Below are 11,715 nucleotides of genomic sequence, written 5' to 3'. Positions count from 1 at the left end.
GTTAGGTCATCTACTTTCTCTTCAATGAGCATGCGGGTTTGAGAGATAATACAAAATATATATTAGTCTCTGCCCTAGTTCCTGGCACAGAACTTCCCAAACCATTGTAGTTTCCTAAGTGATAAGAGCACTAGGAATATCTCTTGTTCTAATATTTGTCTTTGACACCTCCCCTTAAAGAGGGCTTCTAAAACCCTAATAAATTCAGAAGAGATAAGAGCACAAGGAGCATTTTTGTTCTATTGAGGTCACTCTGGATGTAGGTCCTCGATGGCTTCTGAATGGGGGGCTGGTCACCAGAAAGACCAAACCATAATTAAAAGCTTGGAATTTTCAGCCCTAATCTCTATCCTCCAGAGTGGACAGAGTTATAAAAATGGTATTAATAATTGATCATGCCTATGTGAGGAATCTTCCGTAAAATCCCAATAGTATGGGGGTCAGAGAGCTTCCAGGTTGGTGAACTCATCCATACCAGGAGGGTGACACACCCCAACTCCACCAGGAGAGAAGCTCTTGTGCTTAGGACACTCCCAGACCTCACCCTAGGTACCTCTTCATCTGGCTGTTCCTCTGTGTCTGTTAATAAACTGGTAAATGTAAGTTAAGTGTTTGCCTGAGTTCTGTGAGCTATTCTAGAAAATTAATAGAACCCAAGGAGAGGGTTATTTGAAACTCCAATCTTAGCATCTGAAGTGGGGGCAGGGGACAGCCTTGTAGGACTTAACCTGTGGGATCTGATGCTGTCACTAGGTAGATAGTGTCAGAATTAAGTTGAATTATAGGAAACTCAACTGGTGTCACAGAGAATTGCTTGCTGTAAGAAAAAAAGAAAACATCTGGTATCAGAGGTATTGTGAGTGTGGTAGTATTGTGAAAGTAAAGGAAACACACAGAAAGAAAGACACAGGAGAAGAAAACTGGGTGGTTTTTCTTACACTGAAAGACTAGAATTTCTATCCTCCTTGTCTATTGACTCTTCTTTTATATTTTTTTTTTGTCTTTTACTTCCTTGTTGAGGATTTCCTGGTCTTCTCTTTCATTACCTCATTCCTCAAGCTTTATCCATTCTACTATATTCATTATCCCAATTATTTTTTTATACATAATATTCCTTCTTTGTTCTTTTTATGGTTTATTATTCTTATTTCACATTGTTAATAATCATTCTTTACCTTTTTATTATATTTATTATAAAATTTTAAATTTCTGTTTTACCTGTTCTAATATTCTCTGTTTATATCTGTAACACAATCTGTTGTTTTCTTTTCAAGTGATTGTGCTCTCAGATGTCTTGTCATCTGAGCCTGGGAGCTCATTTTACCCCAGAGATATTGGCTCATCTGCCAGGAAAAGCGAGGTAGTAAGACCAAACCTCGTTTTCTATCAGCCACAGTCAAATCAGAGGTGGGAAATGATGTACCTCTGGATATAAAATCCCAGATTAAAAAAAACACAATAAATCATTTTTTCCTCCAAAATAATTCTTCAGGTCAGGTTTCTATTATTTATTACCCAGGTAAGAATAGCATGAGGAGGAGATATACTTTAGATTATAATTTCCTAAACCTCATAACAGAGCCAGCCTCACGGGTGTGTGATCTGTGCAGTCACACACAGCCTCATGCTCAGTGGGGCCCATACTTAGTTTCAACGTCTGCTTTTCCTCCTGAAATTTGAACAAAGAGCCCCAAACTGTCACTTTGCATAAAATGGCAATAACTGTATACTATCAACTACTATTTTCAATGTAAATGGATTAAATGCTCCAATCAAAAGACAGCATGGCTAAATGAATAAGAAAACAAGACTCTTACATATTCTGCTTACAAGAGACTCACTTCACATAGAAAATCACATGCAAACTGAAAGTAAAGGGAAGGGAAAAGATATTTCATTAAAATTGAGACAAAACAAACAAAAAAAGCTGAGGTAGCAATACTTATACCAGAGAAAATAGACTTTAAAACAAAGTCTGTAAAAAGAGACAAAGAAGGATTCAGTAATCTCATTTCTGAGTATTTATCCAAAGAAACCCAAAATGCTACTTCAAGGGGATGATAGCACTCATATGTCCACTGCAGCATTGTTTATTGTGGCCAAGATATGGAGGGAACCTGTGGTTCATCGATGGATGAATGGATAACAAGTAGGTAGTAATATATACAACGGAATGAATATTGTCAGACAATGGATGGGAATGGGTTCTTGCCATCTGTGGTGGCTTGGACGGATGTGGAGGGTATTGTGCTGAGTACAGTGTGTCAGACAGAGAAAGACAGATGCAATGTGATCTTGCGAGAAAATAAACAAACAAAACAGAAACAAACTCATAGATGAAGAGAACATTTTGATGATTGCCAGATGGGAGGGGGTTGTGGTGAGTGAAAAGGGGAAAGGGATTAAGAAGTACAAATGGGTTGTTTGTACTCAGTAGTCATGGGGATGTAGTGTATAGCATAAAGAATATAGTCAATAATATTGCAATTACGGATGGTGTGAGATGGGTACTAGATTTATCAGGGTGATAGATGGAAGGGGAGTTGAGGGGCAGGGTGAAAATTTCAGGGGTTTAAGAAGTACAAATTGGTAGTTACCAAATAGTCATGAGGATGTAAAATACAGTATGGGGAATATAGTCAATAATATTGTAAAAACTATGTATACCGTGTTTATGTATACCGAAAATAAGACCTAGCCAGATAATCAGCTCTAATGCGTCTTTTGGAGCAAAAATTAATATAAGACCAGGTATTATATTATATTATATTATATCATATTATATATTTTATAGTAAAATAAGACCGGGTCTTATATTAATTTTTGCTCTAAAAGATGCATTAGAGCTGATTGTCCGGCTAGATCTTATTTTCGGGGAAACAGGGTAGCATCAAATGGGTAGGTATTAGACTTATTGCGGGATCACTTCATAAATTATATAAATGTCTAACCACTATGCTGTACACCTGTAACTAATATAAAATAATATTGAATATCAAGTATAATTTTTTTAAAAATCATGGTGACATAAGGTACAGCATAGAAAATATAGTCAATAATATTATAATAACAGTGTCAGATGGGTAACAGTCTTATTGGGGTAACACTTTGTGAGGTATGCTATACACATCTAATCACTATGTTGTTTTGTACATCTGGAACTAATAAAAAATAAATAAATAAAATTGTAAACAGCATACCTCCATATGTACACGTATTATTGATCCCATTTTTCTTGTTCTGTGTTCCACACACTCAGCACTTTGTAACATGCAACCCTATTTATTTATTGTGTGTATTTCCCTGGTAAGACAGAAATTTTTGTTTGTTTTATTCACTGTTATATCCCAAGTGCCTGGAATAATATCTGGTACATAGCAGGTGCTCAGTAAATATTTGTTGAATGAATAAATAAGTGCAAATGTAACAATTTAAAGACTTTCAGATGACATTAAAATGGTCATACTGATTTGCATTACATAAATGTCCTTCTTTTAATTCATTTTATTATATTGTTCATTATAAAAGTAAAACATGCTTAATGAGCATGGTTAGCTAATTTTGATTAATACAAAGTTTTGTGAAATGAATATATTCAGACTTAGAAATTTAACACATTAAATCATTAAATAGAATCCATGATGACTGGGACAAAAACAAAGCCATTGCCTTAGAAATAGTTATATTTATACAACTATTTGATATATCAGTTAGATCTAAATATAAATATGAGGTCTGACAATTAAGTTCCTAAACTCATTGCAACAATCTTGCTAATCTTTTTTGATATCAGATGGATTATTCATTATGGATTTGCACCAACTGGACTAATAGTTAACTAAGTTTACTATTTGAAAGTATTGAAAGGGCTGCATGAAAAAGTTAGACGACCTGAACTTTTCACCAACAATTCATGGCTCTTGCATTAAAACAATGCACCAGCTCACACGGCACTGTCTGTGAGGGAGTTTTTAGCCAGTAAACAAATAACTGCATTGGAACACCCTCTCAACTCACCTGATCTGGCCCCAATGACTTCTTTCTTTACCAGAAGATAAAGGAAATATTGAAAGGGAGACATTTTGATGACATTCAGGACATCAAAGGTAACACAACAACAACTCTGATGATCATTTCAGAAAAAGAGTTCCAAAATTGCTTTGAAAGGTGGACTAGGCATTGGCATCCGTGCATAGCTTCCCAAAGGGGTTACTTCAAACGCGACCGTAGTGATATTCAGCAATGAGATATGTAGCACTTTTTCTAGGATGTGTTCATGAACTTAATTGTCTGACCTCATGCAGATACACAAATACAGATCTAGATGTACATACACATACAGGTACACACAAGTACTAATTATGTTAGTCTGAAAAGTGGCCTACTTCTTTCTTATGGCTAAGCAACCTCACCATAGGAAGGATAGCAAATTGAAATCTATGTGTGATAAAATATGTCATGCCTTCTCACAAAGCAAATTCACAAAACGATTAATTTGAACTGGGTTTTCAAGAGTGATTAACTTAAATTGACACCACCATGGTCAGGAATGGCATAAGAAAATCAAACTGTCAATGAAGTCCCCAAATTATAAATCACATCATGCCTACAGCTAAATGTCATAGATAAATCACAGTGAGAAATGCCAGAATGAACCAGTGAATTCTTTTGGACTTGGTAATTTCTTTGACTTTGCAAATGATACAGAATGTTGCCTTCAGTTTTGCACACTTTCATACAGCACATCAAAGGAAAATCAGAGATGAGCAACAGGAATAAATATGGCTTAAATATATTGGGGTCAATCAAATATTTCTGTACTTACGTAATTAAATAAAAGGGGCCTAGGTTAGGATCATGTTCAGTGGTAAGCACAGAAAACTAATAGTGGTTAAACATACAGCAATTTATTTGCCTCAGGCAACAAGAGGCCTGTAGGTAGCCAATTCAGAGTTTAAAAAATAGCTTAATTAAGCCTTTAGAGAAGGACCCCTCCATCTTCTCTACATCATTAACAAATACACCTTTATTTTCATACCTGTGATCTTATGGTTGCAAGATGGCTGCTCTGTAACCCTAATCTCACATCCACATACCAGAGAAGAAGAAGGAAAAGAGAAAAGAAGGAACTAGTGGTACATATATCACGAGAACAAAGGCTTCCCCAAATCCCTGGCTGATTTCCACTACTCATTGGCCAGCACTGTGTCACATGGCCACCTCAGCTGCCAAAGTGTCTGGAAAAAGATATTTTTAGGTAGTGTATTGACAATTTAAACAAAATTGGGATTCTGTTAGTGAGGAAGAAGGGGAGAATGAGTATTTGATGAGCAACTAGGAGCAGATGTGCTGATAAGGGGAATACAGAAAAGAGAACTTCTAAGAGAATAGAGCTTTCAGAAACAAGTAGATTTAGGGGCAAGTGGAAAAAAACTGGATCATCATAGGAAAGAAAGAAAAAGGACCTACAGATATAAGGGAAATCAGGAATATTGTTAAAAGGTTATTCATGTTTTACAATTTTATTCAGTTTGTAAAAATTTTGACACATTTCTAAATTACCTTTTAATGTGAGAAAGATAGTTATGTTATGTTTCCATAAGTCATGGCCATCTGATAATTGACTAGCATTCCTTTTCAACAAGAGCATTGATAAATGCAGAAAAGATCATATAGGTTCCTGGGGCAGATGGCTGGGGCAAAAGAAAGGAGGAAATAAATGGGTATCCAATTCTCCAGAGCTATAACTATTTTATAACTGACAAAATTTTTCAAACATGATTACTTCAAACATGTTAAAAAATGCATCACAGCACAGCCAGTTGGTGTGTCTTTTTAAACATATGTTTCAACTACCTGAGGAAAAACAACTTCCCTCTGTGAATACAGTTTCACAGCCACAATAATAATTTTTTGGTTTTACACAGTGTTTTTTTTAAAGAGCTGTTCTTGAAAATGTGATCCACACAATGAATGACCTGATCTGAACTAAACCAGAAATTGGTTAAACTTGTATCTCCCAAGACTAATGATAAAAATGAGACTTTCTTTACACTTCTAGCTTGATGTGTTTGGACAAACATGCTCAATGTGTATCATTGTTGTTACCACACATAAATTGATTAAAGATCATTCTGATAGCTAAAATTCTGAAGTCTCATATAAACCTAAAAATATTTTCAAGACTGAAAAGGAGAAATTTACTTAAATTTTCGTGTAAATCTGTGTTGGGTTAACTTGAACTGAAAATAAATTAATGGATAATGCACTATTTGCAGGATTATTTGAAACAACAGAATATTTTTCTTTTTAAAACATAAAATTCTTTAAGAGATACACCCTATTTCTATTTTCAGTGTTTTATATCAACTGAAATAAATTAGCTATATCCATTCAATACCATAATTTAACATTTTTCTCATTTGGAAGGAAATATACCTTCTTTATGCTTTTATTTATTTTATGGGCAATATAAGTGATTTCATTAAACAAAAATTGAAAATACAAAGTGTTGTTCCTTTCTCTTCCCTTAGTATAATAACTAGCTTTGAAAAAATATTTTATTTATTTGTGAGAAAACAATCTGAATTTCTCTTATCTACAATGGAGCTGATATTAAAATGTTGCTTTACACAATAAAATGGTAAATAATTAAGCACCAAGATAATTGAATAAAAATTCCGTCAAGTGCTGTCACAATAATTTTATATGTGGAAAGTATAGCAATTAACAAATAAATGCCATGGAATATAAGTAGAGATGTTTTATTCAAAAATAGCATGAAAGCTATTGTAAGGTCCAAGCCTAATATTCTTTAGAGTATATAGAAAAGGATATGCAAATAACATTTCACACTGTAAAGGATATCTTTTAGAAATTTTAATCATGACTCAAAAAGTTTAAAAGACTAAAGGTAATTCTCCGTTTCCTATAATAGAAATTTTGGGGATAATAAAAAGAATTTATATTTAGCTTTGGAATTTCCTTGTGTACCTATAACTTAATAAGAGTTTTTTCTTGTAATATGTATTGAAATTGAACTATGAAGCTCCACTATATGGCTTGGGAAGACTTTGGAAATTTTATAAACCTATTGAATAGAGTTGGAAGCCACAAGAAGGCTACGTATTGTAAGAGCCTGACCATTTTTGATGTTTGCTGACAGCTTTCAAGCCTCACCCTTTTCTCTTCTGCCCCACATAGGGACAAGCTGAGAAAGTTTGGGTGTGTCTACCTTTGCACTGGCAAGCAATTCAAACCCCAACAAGGCCTGGCCCACATGTGCTGGAACCCTCACTCCAGCTCAGTCCCCTAATCATAATAAAATTGTTTATGAGAAATAATAAAAGCAGGGTTAGGCTCTTTTCCTTGGTCTCTCAAACCATTTTGGATCATTTTGAGAGACTGCTCTGCTCTCCTCAGAAATTTCAGAAAACCCCATTATGTGAGTAATAAACCTTTGCACGTCCTCATGGTGTGTGTGTGTGTGTGTGTGTGTGCACACGTGTGTGTGTGTGTGTGTGTGTATCAAATCTTGACATCCAAACCAAATTCTGGGTGGAGGTTCCATACTGAAACTGTGGGATAACCACAATACCTATCTACCTAGAACAACCTGATCTGAAAATATTGCAAACTATTTAAGAAAGAACAATAATATTTCATAAGGCCAATTCATACCTCACAATGGTGGATCTAGTCATACCATGAGGGTTCAATCTTTATAAGAATGGGCCTATACTATAGTATTTCTGAAGCCTCAAGAAACATTTATTGAGGAAGCACTACTTAAGTCATTGTGCTAAGTGCTGGGATGGGGGGCATAGGCAAGAACATAAAAAACGTATTAAATATACTCCCTTTCCTCAAAGAGAAAGCCTAATAGGGACACACCCAACTCTAGTTCAATAAACACTGCTAAATACAACAAAGTACTACAGACGTGATTATTTCTGCCTAGCATAAGTGGAGAAGGTAGCATTTGAGCTTACCATTCATAGATTCACAGATTTCTATAGGGGGGATAAGGTGGCCTGGAATGGAGGAAACAAGAAAAATTATTGATGTGTTCAGGAAAACAGGAATGTTTCAGAAGGAAATGTTGTGGGGAGAGAGAGAAACCACATTTCCCTTTTAGTAATATAATTCTTGTGGCAATATACAAGATATATTAGAAGTAGAGAACAGGAAGGAGAAAGACCCATTAAGAGCCTCTTTCAATAATCCAAGCGGGAGAAGAAGGCTTAAAATAGGACAGCCACAATCAAAACTGAAATGAGGAAACTGAGAAACACTTCTGAGTTGGAAGGACTTGGTAAGTTGAATTTTGGGGGTGTATGGCTATAGTGTAGGAGTGAGTGTATAGTGTAGTTTTCTAAATAGCATGACTCAGATATTTATAGAACAAATATGTAACTTTTCTGGTTAATTAAGCTCCAAAAGCTAAGAACAACATAATAGGTATCAAGCATCCCAATGCCTTTAATACAGGTACTTGACCATGCTAAAAGATTAGAAAGTAAGTGCGTGCTAAAGGATCATAAAACTGGTTTTGCCAGTATTAGCCCATCATATTCCTCGAGGCTATACAAAGAAATATACAGAATTCATTGATAAATTGCAGACTGTGATAAGAATTCTTTTGAAATAAGTTGTAGGCATGCTGTAGGAAAAAAATCCCCTTACCGCTGCCAGCTCCAACATACTCACAATGCACATAGGGAAGGGGAAGGAAAAGAGTTTCACCTCAACATGCATTCCCTGTCCCTAGCATAAGTGAAGAAGATTTCAAGAGATCTATTTACTTCCTCTGAAGATGGCGCACTAGGTAAACGCTGTGCTTACCTTTTCTCATGACCACATCAAAATTACAACTAAACTACAAAACAACCATCATTGAGAATTACCTTAAAATCTTGCTGGACCAAAGCCCTACAACTAAGGACATGCAGAAGAAACCACCTCAAGATTGATAGGAGGGGCAGAGACGTGGAAGGGGCTGGTCCCACACCTGCATGTGACCATTAAAAATTGGGACGGATATCTCAGCTGCAGAGGTCCTGCCCCCAAAGGAGCGAGGGGTCCCAGCCCCTCCCCAACTCACAGGCCCAGTGCCAGGGAAAGAAGTCCCCATGATTTCTGGTTGTGAAAACCAGCAGAGATCATGACTGAGTGAGATAAAGAATAACGAGTCCCAGAAGCAAAGACTTACCGACAGAATCACTCGCTCTGAACTCCAGCACTAGGGCAGCAGCTGGAGAGGCGGCAGGGACATATGGTGGGAAACTGGGTTGTCTGGCTTCAGGACTGGAGCTGGAAGGGCAGCTTTCTGCTGGACAGAGGAGCTGGCGGAGGCCATCTCCTCCCTTTGTTGAGCCCGCCCCCCTCCCCCTTCCCTACATGCAGACACAGGTGGACTCCATATCGGAGTCTCCATCAAGCTGGCTAATGCCATTCATTCGCCATGCCCTGGGGATGTGAGACCCCACCCTGACCCAGCATTCAGGCTCACCAGAGCAGCTTCCATGGCTTTTTCACACAAATCACATGCTTTACCTCATGCTTCAGACCTTCCTAGGGTCTCTCAAAGGTTCTCAGAACCCAGGGAAACAGCATCTCTCTTTGAGCAGGTTTTCTAAGTCTGGTTGAGCAGCACTAGTGGCAGCTGGCCTTGGTTTGTGGCTTGACCTTTCAAAGCACTTCCAAGCATTATACAGGCAGTGTCCATCTGTGGATTTCTTTGTGGTTCCTGCCCAGTGGTCCTGAATGGGGCTCAGGCTACTGCTGAACTTGCAAGTTCAGCAGGTCACTTCTGAGGTGGCCCTGGGACTGGTAGCTAACTTCAAAACTAGCTGGAGTATCAACCAGCCACCTCCAAGTATGACACACCCAGGGGCAGATTAGGCAGCCACCAGAGCCCTCCTAAGGCCGGTCCTGCTCTGTAGGGTCAGCCCCTGCACCATGACTCCACTGTAGTCATGACCAGTCCTCACAACCAATTAGCTCAAGGGTCAATCCCTCCCATTGATATGCAAATTGCAACCAAGGCTCAACTACAAGAGGACACACACAGCTCACACAAGGGACACACCTGGAGTGCGGGGCTCAAGTGACCAGGAAGACTGTGCCACTGAGCCCCACAGAACACCTACTACATAAGGCCACTCTACTAAGAATAGGAGGCATAGCAGCCCTACTTAATTCATAGAAACATACGCAAGGTAGCAGCCAAAATGGGGAGACAAAGAAATATGTCTCAAATAAATTTAAAAAAAGAAGAACAAAACTCTAGAAAAAGGAGTAAGCAAAATGGAGACAAGCAAACTACCAGATGCAGAGTTCCAAACATTGGTTATAAGGATGCCCAAGGATTTCAAGAAGAACTTACATAAAGAGATAGGAAACATAAAAAATGGAGATAGAAAACATAAAAAAGAACTAGTCTGAAATAAAGAATACAATAATGGAAATGAAGAATGCGTTAGAGGGAATCAACAGTAGATTAGATGAAGCAAAGGATCAAATCAGTGATTTAGAAGAAAAGGTAAAAGAAAATACCCAATCTGAACAGCAAAAAGAAAAAAGAATCCAAAAAATTGAGGAGAGTTTAAGGAATCTCTGGGACAACATCAAGTGTTCCAACATTCACATTACAGGGGTTGTGGGGACAGAGCCAGGAGTGCAGTTTCCAGGCTCTCGTCCTCACGTGGAAAGGTGCTGGCTTAGGTAGTAAATGGCCATCAACTGTGATTGGATGGCCATCAGCTGTGGCTAGTTGGCCGTCAGCTGTAACCAGTGAGCCATTGGCCACTAATATAACTGCTGTGGCTACACTAGCAGAAAAGTGGGGGCTAGCAAGAAGATGGTGGCTGGCAAGCATGGATTGCAGTTAGGATGGCGGGTTGCGGATAGTGTGGATCCAGCCTCCAGTGAGACTATAGTGCCGCCAGCGAGAATATAGTATTATGACTCCCCTATCTATGGCTCCGTGGGTGTTCCTTTTTGGCCTCACCATGTCCTGTGTTCTTATGTGGGGAGTGGGACCAGAGACCCCACCTGACTCCCCGCACGACAGGAGTAAAACAAAGAGAAGAAAGACAGCAAGTAATTGAAAACCTATTTGAAGAAATAATGACAGAAAACTTTCCTAACCTGGCAAATAAAATACATATACAAGCCCAGGAGGTGCAGACATTCCCAAACAAGATGAACCCAAAGAGGCCAACACCAACACATATCATAATTAAAATTCCAAAGTTAAAGACAAAGAGAGAATCTTAAAAGCAGCAAGAGAAAAGCAGTTAGTTACCTACAAGGGCATTTCTATAAGACTATCAGCTGATTTCTCAACAGAAGCTTTTCAGGCCAGAAGGGATTGGCAGGAAACATTGAAAGTGGTGTAAAGAAAGGACCTACAACAAAGATGACTCTACCCAGCAAAACTATCATTTAGTATTGAAGTACAGATAAAGTGCTTCCTAGACAAGAAAAAGCTAAAGGATTACATCACCAACAAACCACTATTACAAAAAACCTTAGAGGGAGTTTTTTAAGATGAAAAAAATCAAAACTATAAATAATAAAATGACAATAACTACATTTCTATCAAAAACTACTTTTAATGTAAATGGATTAAATGCTCCAATCAAAAGATACAGTAGCTGAGTGGATAAGAAAACAAGACCCTTAGATATGCTGCCTACAAGAGACTCAATT

Source organism: Rhinolophus sinicus, linkage group LG02, assembly GCF_036562045.2.
Source record: "Rhinolophus sinicus isolate RSC01 linkage group LG02, ASM3656204v1, whole genome shotgun sequence".
In the NCBI taxonomy this organism is placed as follows: Eukaryota; Metazoa; Chordata; class Mammalia; order Chiroptera; family Rhinolophidae; genus Rhinolophus; species Rhinolophus sinicus.
The sequence above is the reverse complement of the archived record's forward strand: the minus strand, read 5'-3'. Positions refer to the sequence as shown.